This window comes from Gordionus sp. m RMFG-2023, chromosome 2 (genome assembly GCF_954871325.1).
Source record: "Gordionus sp. m RMFG-2023 chromosome 2, tfGorSpeb1-WG-v2, whole genome shotgun sequence".
In the NCBI taxonomy this organism is placed as follows: Eukaryota; Metazoa; Nematomorpha; class Gordioida; order Chordodea; family Parachordodidae; genus Gordionus; species Gordionus sp. m RMFG-2023.
This window is the reverse complement of record NC_088776.1, coordinates 45,579,954-45,593,737: the sequence shown is the minus strand read 5'-3', so window position 1 is coordinate 45,593,737 and position 13,784 is coordinate 45,579,954.

The following is a 13,784-nucleotide window of genomic DNA, read 5'->3' as shown; positions in this document are numbered from 1 at the left end:
ATTGATTTTTTAAACCTGGACTTATGGGGTTAGGGGAGGGGGTATACAGTTAAAATTTTACGTGTTTATTATATATATATATTTATTAAGTTGAATAGAAAAAGATAAATTCATTGAAAATAGCTTTATAACGAATTTTATAAACATTAAAGAATTAAACCTAATGTTAACACAATTAAAGATTTGATTTTAAAATAAAAATAAAAAAAGTTATTTTTGAATAATGAAAAAAAATATTATAAAAAGAATAAATTAACTAATACATAGTCGTGGGGAAGAGGGGGGGGGGTATTACTGTTAAAAATGATATAAAATAAAAATTACCAACCTAAAAATTTCAAGTCGAATTTTTATTTTGGAAAAATCAACGCATTGGGAAATGAGATATGATCTTATTTGAGAAAAAATCACCTATTTTAAAAAATGTGACAAATCGAATATATCTTATAACATTCAGTTTAACATTTTTTAAATATATAAATAATTTTTAAAATTATAAAAATAAGAAAACATATTTTTGCAAGAAGGTGTATATAGTTCTCATATCTTATGGGTTAGCATAAATTTCAAATAAAAAGATGAATTCCGTTATACCTTTCCCTTCTGTGTGTATGTTAAATGACCATTATGTGATTGTGTCATACTGACTGCCCTGCGATTCTAATGTTTTTGCATAAACTCCCGAAATTTTTCGGTTGGTATTATTATCTTTTTCAATCATTAATAATTTTATTCTATTATATCACAAATTTATTTGAAATTTTATTAAATATAAAAAGAAATAAATTTTTATTTCGAAATTATATATTTAACCCTTCACTACATAGGTGGAAAAAACTCCCGCGGTTACATAGGTGGGGTCTATTTTACCCCAAATTTTAAATAGCTATATCTCAGAAAATAATAAAATTTAAGACCTAAAATTTTACACACTTATTGTAAAAATATTGAGATAATAAATACAAAATTTCTAGATTTCCATTTACTTCTAAATAAAGTTATGATATTTTTACTAAAGCTGCTCAAAAAAAAAATCTTTTTTGGAACTTTTCTTAATCATATGATATGACCAAAAATAAATGAAAGGAAGCAAATTTGATTATATATTTTATTAATTCAATATTTTATAGTAATAATTAAATAAATTTTATAATAAAACATCAGATATTAAAAAAAATATTTGATATTAAAGTTCATGCATCTTTTTTAAAAATATTCACGACATGTTACATAAATATGATCTTTGCATATAAATTTTGAACAAATAAATGAGGATTTCTTGTCCCTAACTCTTGGACAAGAGGAGCACTTCCTTTTTGTTTGGTTGATATAGGTTTTAATTCTTCTATATTAAGCATATTCCCAATATTATCCCTTAGCAGTTTATGTACTAATATAAACTTTGATCTATTAATCTCCTTTAAATTATTGGACTTATAAATTATTAAAGAATTTATGCAAGATATATTCAACAAATTATAAAAAATTGCCATAGGACATCTATTTGTTATTCTGGATATTGAATAATTTGAACATAGCTGATCCACAACATCAACACGAGTCTTGGTGAGATTGTAAAATGTGATAATTTCTGGTTTTTTCAAATCCCCAGTTGATGTATCAATATTATTATCATAGTGAAGGGTAGAAAGCATCATGCTTATACTTTTTTGGTACATATGATACTAATGTCATATTATCTTAGCAGGCAAATAAACTTGAACAAATATCTTTCTTTTTAAAATTAATTAAATGATGTTGGAAACTGCTTTTTATTTTTTCTTAAAGTTCCTACTATTGTTAATGAATGGGAATTTAATAAATGTATAGCAAGTTCATAACTGGTAAACCAGTTATCTGTGGTGACATTCCTATTACTCTTAGAAATGGGCTGAATTAACCTTTCAACCACATCAAAAGGCTTATTTCTCAATTTATATGGTGCTTCAGGCTGATTGCCAGCATATAATTCTATTTTCAAAGTATAAAATGTCACTTCTTATCTTATCTAGCACGTTGGTCATAGACCTGCCCAAAATGAGCGGACGTGAATTATATGAAGGCCCACCAGAATAATTCAAATTAAAAATCATATGTTAAATTTATGATTTTTTACTCCACCGAAAAAATAAATAATATAAAATTTTCAAATTTATAGTCATATATATCAATCAAAAAATAGATATAATTATATTTTTTTCAATTATATTTATTAACCTGTCATACATAAATATAATTAGTAACAAAAAAAAATTGGATTAAAAAAAATTACGTCATTACATAGGTGGGGTATATTTTACCCCAAGCTCAACAAATAGCATATATCTCAAAAACTATCAAATCAATAATCATGAAATTTGGAAGTTGTATTCCTTGTTACAAAATATTAAACTACTGAAAAAACCAGGTCGGAATATCTTCTAGGTTTTGTATTACAATTATTATAAAAGTTGTGGGGTCGTATTTACCCCACCTTTGTAGTGAAGGGTTAAATTAAATGATTATATAAAATTTTAATATATTGGTAGTGATTAGCTACCGAACACGGTGATTGACAGACAAGAATAATAAATCTACATCCTCTGGTTTTGGAGATGGAGAAAAGTTCAGAATGATTACTGGGAATTATATAATGGGATGAGGATATTTATATTGGATGTTTATGATTATATTATTATAATGTTGTTATCGGTTATAGATGATTTATATAATTTGTATAAATGGTTATTTAATTGCAATAGAGAATATCATGAAGTCCAAGTTATATATATATTTATATATGCTACAATATTTATTTGAGAATAGCATGCTTGCCTCAATTGTTATTGACCTGCCTCTAAAGAGAATCGTGCTAATACTTGGATTGGGCGTTTTTTTTCTTACAGAAACTCTTATGAGAGCAAATGCAAACAGAATTTTTTAAATTTTGTCATAATTCAATTCAAACATTTAAAAAATGTCAATACTCCTATTTTTATTCTTTTAAACAATTTCTCATTCAAAACTAACATTCATTTTTAAAAAAATTTGTTACACGAAATATAATTTTTTCATTAAAAGTCAGTGTAATGTCTATAAATTATTTAAAAAATTTTTTTAAATTTATTAGCTTAAAATAACTTTGTGCAACTATATAAAAATACATAATAAAATATTCTATTTTTTAAAAAAAGAAGAATATCTATAGACAAATTGAACATATAGAAGTTATGCTCTATTTTATAGAAAATATTGCTCAAAGAGAAAAAAAATGTTAAATATAAAATAATCCTAAAATATTCTTATTTTTTATTTACGAAAATAATTTGCCTTATAAGGAAAGTAATGTAGAATCAAATTTTTTTAATGATGGAGTTTAAGATGATATTAACTAATTTTCTTTTCTAAAATAACCATTATGTGTCATATCATGAATATACTAAATAGAAATATGTTCATTGATATCAAATATACTGATTAATGTAAATTGCATGGGAAATTAATTAGTTGGACTGGGTAATCAATAATTTAACATTTTAATTAAATTATGACATATATATTTTCCCCTTATAAATCTATATCTATCAATCACAAAATTATGAAGGATATTTTTCTCTTGTAGTAAAATATATAAATTCTTGCTTAATCATGATGCCTATTAATTACTAAAATAACAATATATTAATTTTTTTAATATTAATTGTAACCCTATAAATTAATTTTTTGAGATTGTTTTAATTATTATAAGATATACTTTTATTCAATACCATTGTTGCAAAAAAAATTTTCATGCAAATAAATTTATTTAGAATTTTTTTAAAGAATATATTATAAGTTTAATGTAAACAATTAATTATTTTAAATGAGAATTTGTTTTATTTCAAGTGAATATTATTATTAAAGTAATAGCGGAATAAAATATATGCATCAAATTATTTGAAATCTTTACCTAACCTACTATATTATCTATGACATTATTGGTATTCTTTCAAAGAAATGAAATTCCTATAAAGACCAATTTTTTAAAGATATTGTATACGTTATGTTTGCTTCGCTAAAAAAAAATTTAATTTAAAGCCTTATATAAAATTATTCAAGAATATAAGGAAATTATTCCAGGATATTCAAATAATGTTTGCGAAATCATATTCGAAATTATATTAAATGATTTACCGATAATAATGGGAAGATGTGTATGAAAATTTTGAGTATAAATTGTTTACATTATATTCTGTATTCGAATTGGAGAAAATTATGATGAAATATTTAAAAAAATATATTCTATTCTTTATGCAAATTGGGGAAATATAAATTTACGGTATTACAGAGAAATTGTAGCCGGAGAAATTATATAATATTTTTATTCTTATTCGTAAGACGACTAAAACGGCGTCCTCCTTTGGACAAAAAAAAACAAAAAAAGACCGCATTTCTTTATTCTTATTCGTGAGACGAATCAAACGGCGTCCTCCTATGGACATAAAGCCGCATTTCTTAATTCTTTATTATAAAGTCGATCAAGATAATTTATTTTCGGCGAAAATTTTATAGACACCAAAATAAGCGGAATGTTTAAATATATAGTTTGGAGTAAATGAAAAACGTCAGATGTGTATTTATATTTCGTATATTATTGGTCATATATTATCAATCACCCCTAACACTTGGGTTTAGTAATGGGTGGCATGTTGTAATGTACACTTTTTTAATGTATATTTTATTTGATAAAGTGATTTATTTTAACAGATGTATTAATTTTTATGTAAATGACTGATGATATTTATTACATTAACGAAATTGTAAAAATCACTTTTTTCATTTTATATAAACTTTGGATTTAATTTAATTTTATAATAATAAAAAAAATATAAAGAGAAAGTTAACAAAATTTTAACTCAGAGTATCGCTATCAGAGGCGATACTCTTATTCCAATAAAATTAAATAAAATCAATTTATGAAGGTTTATTCTTTTTATTTGATAAATATGAAAAAGAACGATAAAAATAGAGATATTGACATTTTTCTAATTATATTCTTATATGATGTTCAAATTGAATGATAGCAAAATATGAAAAATGTCTTTACATAATGAGAAATTCTTTGCGAAAATAACTGCATCATACCTGTATTTCTACAAAAAAAAATAGTGCATTGTTATTTGGTTAGGTTTCAAATTTTTAAAAAAACTTTGCACATGTTGAATAAAAATTTGAAAACTATATTTTCCTCTAACTATCCGAGTAGTTTAATTTTTTCGCACTGTATAAAATGGAATAATGATAATTTTATTTTAATTCTTCTTCACGATAGGATCTTTATATTAGTATAAATGCTTCTACAAGTATATACCGACTTTTTATTTTCAGAAACCCTCCCTTAAACCATTTTCAAATATCATTGGGCCCATATATTACACATTTTTAATTACTGCATCAAGAGAAATACCTAAAAATAAATTTGGAATTGATATAATATCTATTATTGAGTCATTACCCAAATGTAAATTATATTTTTGAAACTTTCTTTTATTATAAATATTCATTTTATATGCTTGATTTTTTTTAAAATAATAATTAGTAAAAATTATAACACTTAATATTTATTCTAATCTGCTAATTATATTTTTATGTTAAAATTTTATTTAGATATAGCTATACCTGCATTACTTGAAAGAACAATATTCTCCCCTCCAAATTCTAATATATATGATCATTATTTTACAAAGGCTGCCATTTCTCATTTAAAATGTGATACTTTGTAAATAATTGTAGATAATTTGATTTACAATGTTTTAAGGCCTTTAGTAGCTACTTTGAATGTCAATCATGATTTGTGCTTATTTAAGTTGGAACATGGTGATGGTAGTGGGAAAAAGGTATATTTAACTTATCTACACTTTTTAATATTAAAATTATTTTTTTATTAAAATTTGTTTTATGGATTTAAATATAATTAAATCTGTTTTATTGGTTTATGAATATGATAAATTATAATATTTTAGATTCTCTTGCTCTATAGTAAAAAAGAAACAAATTGATTTTTTGTTAAGAGTAGCCTTATATCCCTAATTCTGAAAATTTTTGTTTTATAATTAATAGCTAACCTGTCAAGAATGATGGGCCACCAGATATTTCTTCTTTGTTTGATTTTGAATTGGAAATTTGACTAACACCTCTCTATTTGTAAACTATTGCTAGATGATGGTTTTACATACCTTATTTTAGATTATAACTTGTTGATGATTTATTATTACCTACACAATTATTTATTCATATTGAAGTTACTAATATACTGTATTAACATTTTTTAAAATAAAGAATAATTTAGGAACCACCTCTCATCAAAATAGGCTAAATTTTGATTCATACATAAAAGATAGACAAATTTCTAATTTATCTATCAAAAGTAATAACTAAATCATTGCCTAAAATAAAATAAATATATGATTTGCTACCATACTTTATAAAAATAAGAGAAAACAAATTCTCATCCAAATATTAATTCATTTATTACTCATACCTTCTAAAATCTAGGGGATCTGACGAGGGGCAGACAGAGACTTTTGATAGCCCAGGGTTATGATACCCCAATTTACCTAAGCTTTAAAAACAAACTTTGTTGATTTCAAAATAGGATTAAAATTAATTTTGCTTAAATTTAAAAAATTGAAATATAGAAAAGAAGCCTAAGAAATGAACGTCAAAAAATATAAGTTCAAAATTCATTTAAAATAACAAAATAGCCTTTTGTTATGTATTTTTAAAAGAATGAATTTAATTCATAAATCTCTTCAATTTGAATGTGTATTTATTTACCACACTATATTTATAATGTATAAGATTAGACATAAATAGGGCTGTACAGTACAGATATTAAATATTGATATCTATTGAAATATTTTTTTTCAATTGCATAAATTTTTATAAAAATTTTATACAATTTACACATATTTATTGAAATATTATAAATTATTACATATTTACAAAAAAAACCTTGCAACTGATTTATTCCACAGTTATGGGGAATGCCATATAATGCAATTTTAATTCTTTATAAGTTATAGCAGCATCAATAAATTTTCTATCATTATCCTTTATTTTTTTCTTATATGCATCTTTTAATTAAATATTGTAAAACATGTATTATATATTTAGGATATTCATTGCCTTCATTTTTTAGGTCATAATGCAAATTTTATAATATAAATAAACTTAACTTTTGAATAATATTTTAATAAAAGTAATCAATTTAAGAAATAAATATTTAGCTTGTTTATTCTGTTTGTATAGCCTATTTGAAAAGGATTTGGCCCTGTAATTATTTTATATACTTTTTATATTTTAATAAACAATAATATTAGATTAAGAGTAGCATACTTTCTAAAAAATCAGCTGTATAATAGAAATCGTTTGTTGTTTGGAAGCAAAAAATTTTGACATAAACATATCTTAGCCTTTTGAAAAAATGTTTGGTTTGGAAATGGCCTAAAAGAAATTACCCAAAACCTTTGTGTATTTTTATTTGTCCATTGTTTTATTAATTTTTATTAAGAAAGAACTTATAGTATATAAAAATCCTTCCAAATTAAAGTTGATTAATTAATAAAGATATCAATATTTTATTCCCTATCGATCCTCATTTATTGGAGGGTTAATGTTAGGGGATTGTGAGGGTGACTAAATAAATAGCAAGTGAAAATAAGAGAAAAATATCTATTATTATAGATGCAATAATCAGAGTTGGGCAGGTCCTTCGGAAAAAGAATCTAGATATAGATACAGATTCTTTGTTAAAAAATGAATCTTAGATACAGATACTTGTATCTTTTAAAATACAAAAATATAAAAGATACTTGTATCTTTTGCTTAATTAGAGTATCTTAAATACAAGATACTTTTAAATTATCATTACCAATTAAATTAGAATAGCTTATATAATACAGTTTTAATAATTATTTGTGAAGAACATAACATACACATATAATAAGAATGAATATTTACAATAATAAATAAAATATTTAATGGTGAGTTAATTATAATAATCAGGCATTTTAATATTAGTATTAGCCCATTCTTAGCATAGATTGAGATAGAGACTGATATTTTTATGGGAGTTAAAATATTAATTTGCAAAAGAGTATTTAAAATACATTCACTATTTTATAAGATAATCAAATTTTTCAAATAATTTATCATTAGACCTTTGCCGTTTCGGCGTACTTAACATTGTGCCAAAACTAAATAACCTTTCAATTGGAGCTGATGAAGGTATTGCAGTATTATATTTAAAAAAAATTCCGTAAAGTAAGGATAATAATTAAGCATTTATAATGTATTTCGACTTTCTTTATAAAATTTCCAATTTGATTTTATTTGTATGATTGAACTCAGCAACATTTGCTTCACCAAAAGAAAAATCATCATCATTTTCTTTATTAGTTGTTTTATCTATTGGTGTTATAGTTTTAGCTTGATTATATACATTGGTACTACATTTAGGGTTTCTATTAATTATATTTTGAAGGTATTTTTTTTAAGAACCGACTCAATTCATAAATTCTTAAAATATGGATGTGATTTGATGCCAAGAAAAGCCTCATTATATTCAAATCATATGAAAATATTTTCTTAAAATATTTTGCCCATACCATCTTGGACAGCTTTTAATAAAGGTAGACAATATTGTAAACTTGATTTTTTAAGATAACTTATGCCCCTTTTAACTACACATAAATAATATACTTTAATAAGTTTAACAATATTTGTTTTTTAACTATTTATCATTTTTTTGTTTATACAAGTTTTACATCTAACCAGTACATTGTCTTTTTTAACTCTTATTTTAAAAAAAATTAATTTTAAGATTGGAATATGATTCAGGGAACTTATTTCTATAATTTAAATTTCACTACCTTCTTCTTCACTATCATGAGTGTTAATCATCCTACATATTAAAAATATTAAATAAAATTGGTAATAATACTCTATCTTTATATATTAAATATTATCTATACTTATCGTTTTGGTTTTGTTATTTTTTATCTATCTACCTTAATATGAGTTGTAAATTTTTCACCTAATTTTGGATGTCAATATATTAAAAAATGGTGGGAAAAATAAGGAAATTAATACAAGATTCTCGAAGAGAATATAATATATACTGTAAGATGTAAAATTTTAAACATAAATTTAAAAAGAATCTGTATCTTAAGTCAATAAAATGAAAAAGATACAAGATTCTTTTCAGAATAAAGGATCTTAGATACAGATACTAATATCTTATTAGAAATGTCAGAAAGATACTGAGTACAAGATACAAAAGGTTCTTGTGTCTTAGATACAAGTATTCGCGCTGCCCAACTCTGGCAATAATTATATGGGGACGTAGAGCATTAAGAGAACATCGAGATTCAGGTCCTATATTTAATAATGATACAAATAAAATGATGGGAATTTTTACCTAGCTACATTTTGTCATGCGACATTTTATCACACGATTTTATTTATTTATTTATCTTTTTTTCAAAAAAAATTTTTCATATTTTTCTAATTTTTTAAAAAAATATGAAAAATTACAAATATAGAGGCATAAATCCGTGAATGGATGTGCAATTGGATCTTTCCCTAAAGTTTTTAGGAAAAATGAGGCTTTAATGCTAAAGTCACCTAATGTATAAGTGACAAAATGTAAAATTCGAAGTTTCGGCTGCCTTGATTGATAAGATGTGATGATTTTATTTAGCGAATGAGTCATATGCAAGGATGATAAACGTAAACATTTATATTTAATTAGACATAATTTAAATTTTAAGAGCTAAAACAATAATCGATAGCACTTCCGATGAAGATGTTAATGGATTCTGAACAGGCACAGATAAATGCTATTTCTATCTAAAATGGAGCGCGTATTTGAAAATAAATTATTTGGGACTAAAATAAGTCTATCAGTCTAATGATGACTTCCAATTGTATAGCATTTGTTTATCGACCCCTACTTATGCCCAGAGGATAATCTTGGATATGCACTTGAAACCATAGCTGAAATATTTGGATAAATGAAAGGCTCCTCTGAGCTTATATCATATTGAGTAGACCTACATCCGAATACGTAGAAATCCTAGTTAAAATTATATATTTTTTTTATAAATTATAGGACAACTATATAATTTTGCACCTCCTCCTTATAATGTAATGTGAAGTACAATTATATGTTAAATGATGTCCTCCGAACAACAATTGTGTCCAAGGCTGGCCTTATGGAATTAAATCACTATGCTAATGTTCTCGCCATTTTGAAAATTTTTAAAGGGGGTCATAAAGATATGCACATACATAAGGCCCTATATCTTTAAGTCGTAATGGGCAAAACATCATACTTCTCAGAGAAATATGAAGATATTAAAAAATCAGGAATTTCGATATTTTTCACATTTTTAAAAGCGATTGCCCATATTTCTTGCAATTAAATTTTTTATTTATAATATATATTTGTGATATATTGATTACTAATAAAGAGTATAAATTAAATTGTTTTATTGCTTATGTTATAAAATCAGATGAAATTAACTAAGAATCTAGCACTTATCTATTCCCAGAAGAACTACTGATCTCAATTGGTCTCTCTCTCAACGCAAATATAGTTACCCCACACATCTGCTGTTTATTACAAATTCAAGTCTATTGCAGATTTTCTAAAGGCAGATATTCGCACCATCTTTCAAATAATGCTCTCTTACGAAAGGTACTCTCATTCAGGCAATGCTAGAGTCTGTAGGACTCAATAGCTTAGACAACAAACTTCCAGGTGGAATAACATCCACTCATTGGGCTAGAAAACTACATCTGGCTTGGGACTATAGGCCGCCAACACTTCGAAGCGACTCACACATTTTTTACTAGAAAATGCCATATTTTTACCTTTGTCACTGCCACTTTAGATAACTTTGGCATAGCTTCACTTTCCCTAAAAACTTTAGGGAAACAACTTTTACATCTTCGACGACCATAAATCTTTATCTCAGGCAAGAAATATCTCTTGAAATAATTTAGATCCAATTGCATATCCATTCACGAATCTATGCCTCTATAATATTTTTAATTTCTTGTATTTAAATTTTATCGATTTTTAATTTTTGTAAAGTTTTAATTTTTGTTAGTTTTTTATATATTGCTTTTAAATAATTATACTTAATGTATATATTTTTTAAGTTTTGACTTCTTAAAAAATAAAAATAAATACATATTGGTCCCTTCATAAAGTGTCGCATGGTAAAATGTCTCTAAACCGGGAATTTTGGATCAATCCATTGAAGAAGATGAGATCAGGATTAACATATTGAACCAAAAAATGCTACATATTTAAGCCCTACCTTTCAAAACGAAATCAAGATGTGTGCAATGATTTGATATTAAAAATAATAGTATCCAATATTAATAAGTCTCCCTTATTTTCAGTTTTGGTGCATGAATCAACAGAAATATGTGGGATTGAGCAAATGTCGTTGTGTACTCGATATTTATATACAGAAAATGGTAAACTTTATATTTATTTTGTATAAATTTATTATCATCTATATAGATGAAATTCAGATAAGAAAATTTTTACAGGTTATTCCTATTCAAGATATGAGAGACGAATGTCTTGTGATCATAACTGGTTTTTATCATAAAAAAATTAAAATTATCAATTCATGCTGGGACAATATATCATGGTGCCCCTGCTATGAGTGGCCATTTATGTGGGGTTCAATCTTAATTAAAAAAATACCCTACAGCAATTCATGTTCACTCTGCGTCTCATTTCTTGATATTTCGGACTGTTGCTCAATTCCTGTTATTAAGTACCATGGGTTTATTAAACTTTTATTTTAATTATAATCATATACTTAAAAAGGAACGATAAGTAAAGTGTATTATATTCTCAAGTATCCAAAGAGATCCAATGTCCTCAAGGATTGCCTAATAAAGGAAGAATTTGGGAACCGTCATAATAAACTTGACAAAATGTACCCAACAATATGGAGCTTACTACTAAAATCAGTTGCTGTTTTTCTTGAGCTAATAAACGTGATATGTTGTATTCGAGGAAATACGTGAATGGGAAACGCCAGTGGTGACAAAAACAAATGGAATATTGATGCCAATCTATTGTTTATTATCATATTATATGAATGCAATTTTTTTGAACCATGTTAAAAATCTTAAAAAATTGGTAAAACAGCATCATTTGCATCTTCTGCTAAGATCAATGCTTCATATCTTGGTTCACTTTTGCAAGGCTCTGTATAATAATATTGTGTAGCCGAAGAGCGTGTTAATGCAATGAACACCAATAAATTTCAGGATCTGGAATTGCTTTCATTATTTTATTTCCTTCTATCACCACTGGCGTTTTTGCACATTCATGTATTTCTTCGAACGCAACATTTATCATGTATATTATTAGTTCAAGAAAAACCGTAATTGATTTTAGTCGAAAAATCCATCTTTTTGGGCACATTTTGACAATTTTATGATCAATGTTCCCAAATAAATTTTTCTCTTGTTGACAACTTGCATTGGATCTCATTGGATACTTGAAAATATCTTACACGTTGCCTATTGTATCTTTTTATATAATATTTTATAATTAAAATAAAATTTTAATAAACCAATGGTACTTCTAATAACAGGAATTGAACAACAGTTAGAAATAGTAAAATTTAGAGAATTAAACGCACACTCAACATAAATTGATGGAGGGTATTTTTTTTCCATTGAGATTGAACCACACATAAATGACCACTCATAGCCGGGGCACCATGATATTCTTGTCTCCGTATAGAATTGACATTAATTAAAAATTTTTTAGATAAAATCCAATTATGTTTGCAAGATCTTCGCTTCTCATATCTTGAATAGGAATAAACTGCAAAATATCCTCTTATTTGAACTTCATGTTCATCTTTATAGATGATAATAACTTTATACAAATTAAATATACATTTTCTGAATATAAATATCGAGCACAAAACGACATTTGCTCTACACATACGTCTGTTGATTCACCAGTCAAAACTGAAAAGAATGGAGACTTATTGGATACTACGCTTTTTAAATATCAAATCATTGCACACATCTATGATTTTGTTTTGAATAGTATGGCTTAAATACGTAGCACAATGAGTCAATCCTGATCTCTTCATCCCCAATGGCTAGTTTTCGGAGAATTTCACCAAAATTTTCATCATTTTCATTGGTATAATTGTTAACTATAGAACCTAAATCTAGATGTCCTCATAATGCAAAGCATTGATTTTCACATGTAATTGAATCTATAATAGGAGATATTTTTCTTTTATTTTCACTTGCTATTTTTTTTTTACCTTGATCATTATAAAATTAATAAGTAGTTATAAGGGTATAAAATATGAGACCCTAAAGGGTGGCTTATGAAATTGGTACTCTTGCGGGTTTTGAGGTTTTCAAAATTCTCTTCCGCATCTTTCCAATGTATATATGGGCAATTCACCAATCACTTTAATTTTTGCTCACCTTCACCAACATATTTTGATCCAAATAAAACACAATATTTACAATAAGCCCAATTTTGTGAAGTACAATAAGCCTAATTTTGTGAAGGTGAGTAGGCGCCAATTTTAAATCAATAAATTCAAATCTTAATTTCTCTTTACAAGGGTCTCTTGAAAATTTATAATTATTAAGTGGTCCATATATACTCTAATATATTGAAATCTTTGGGGGCTACATCTAATTGAACATAATGACGATTTTATACCACTTATGGATACATTTTAACCCAAATT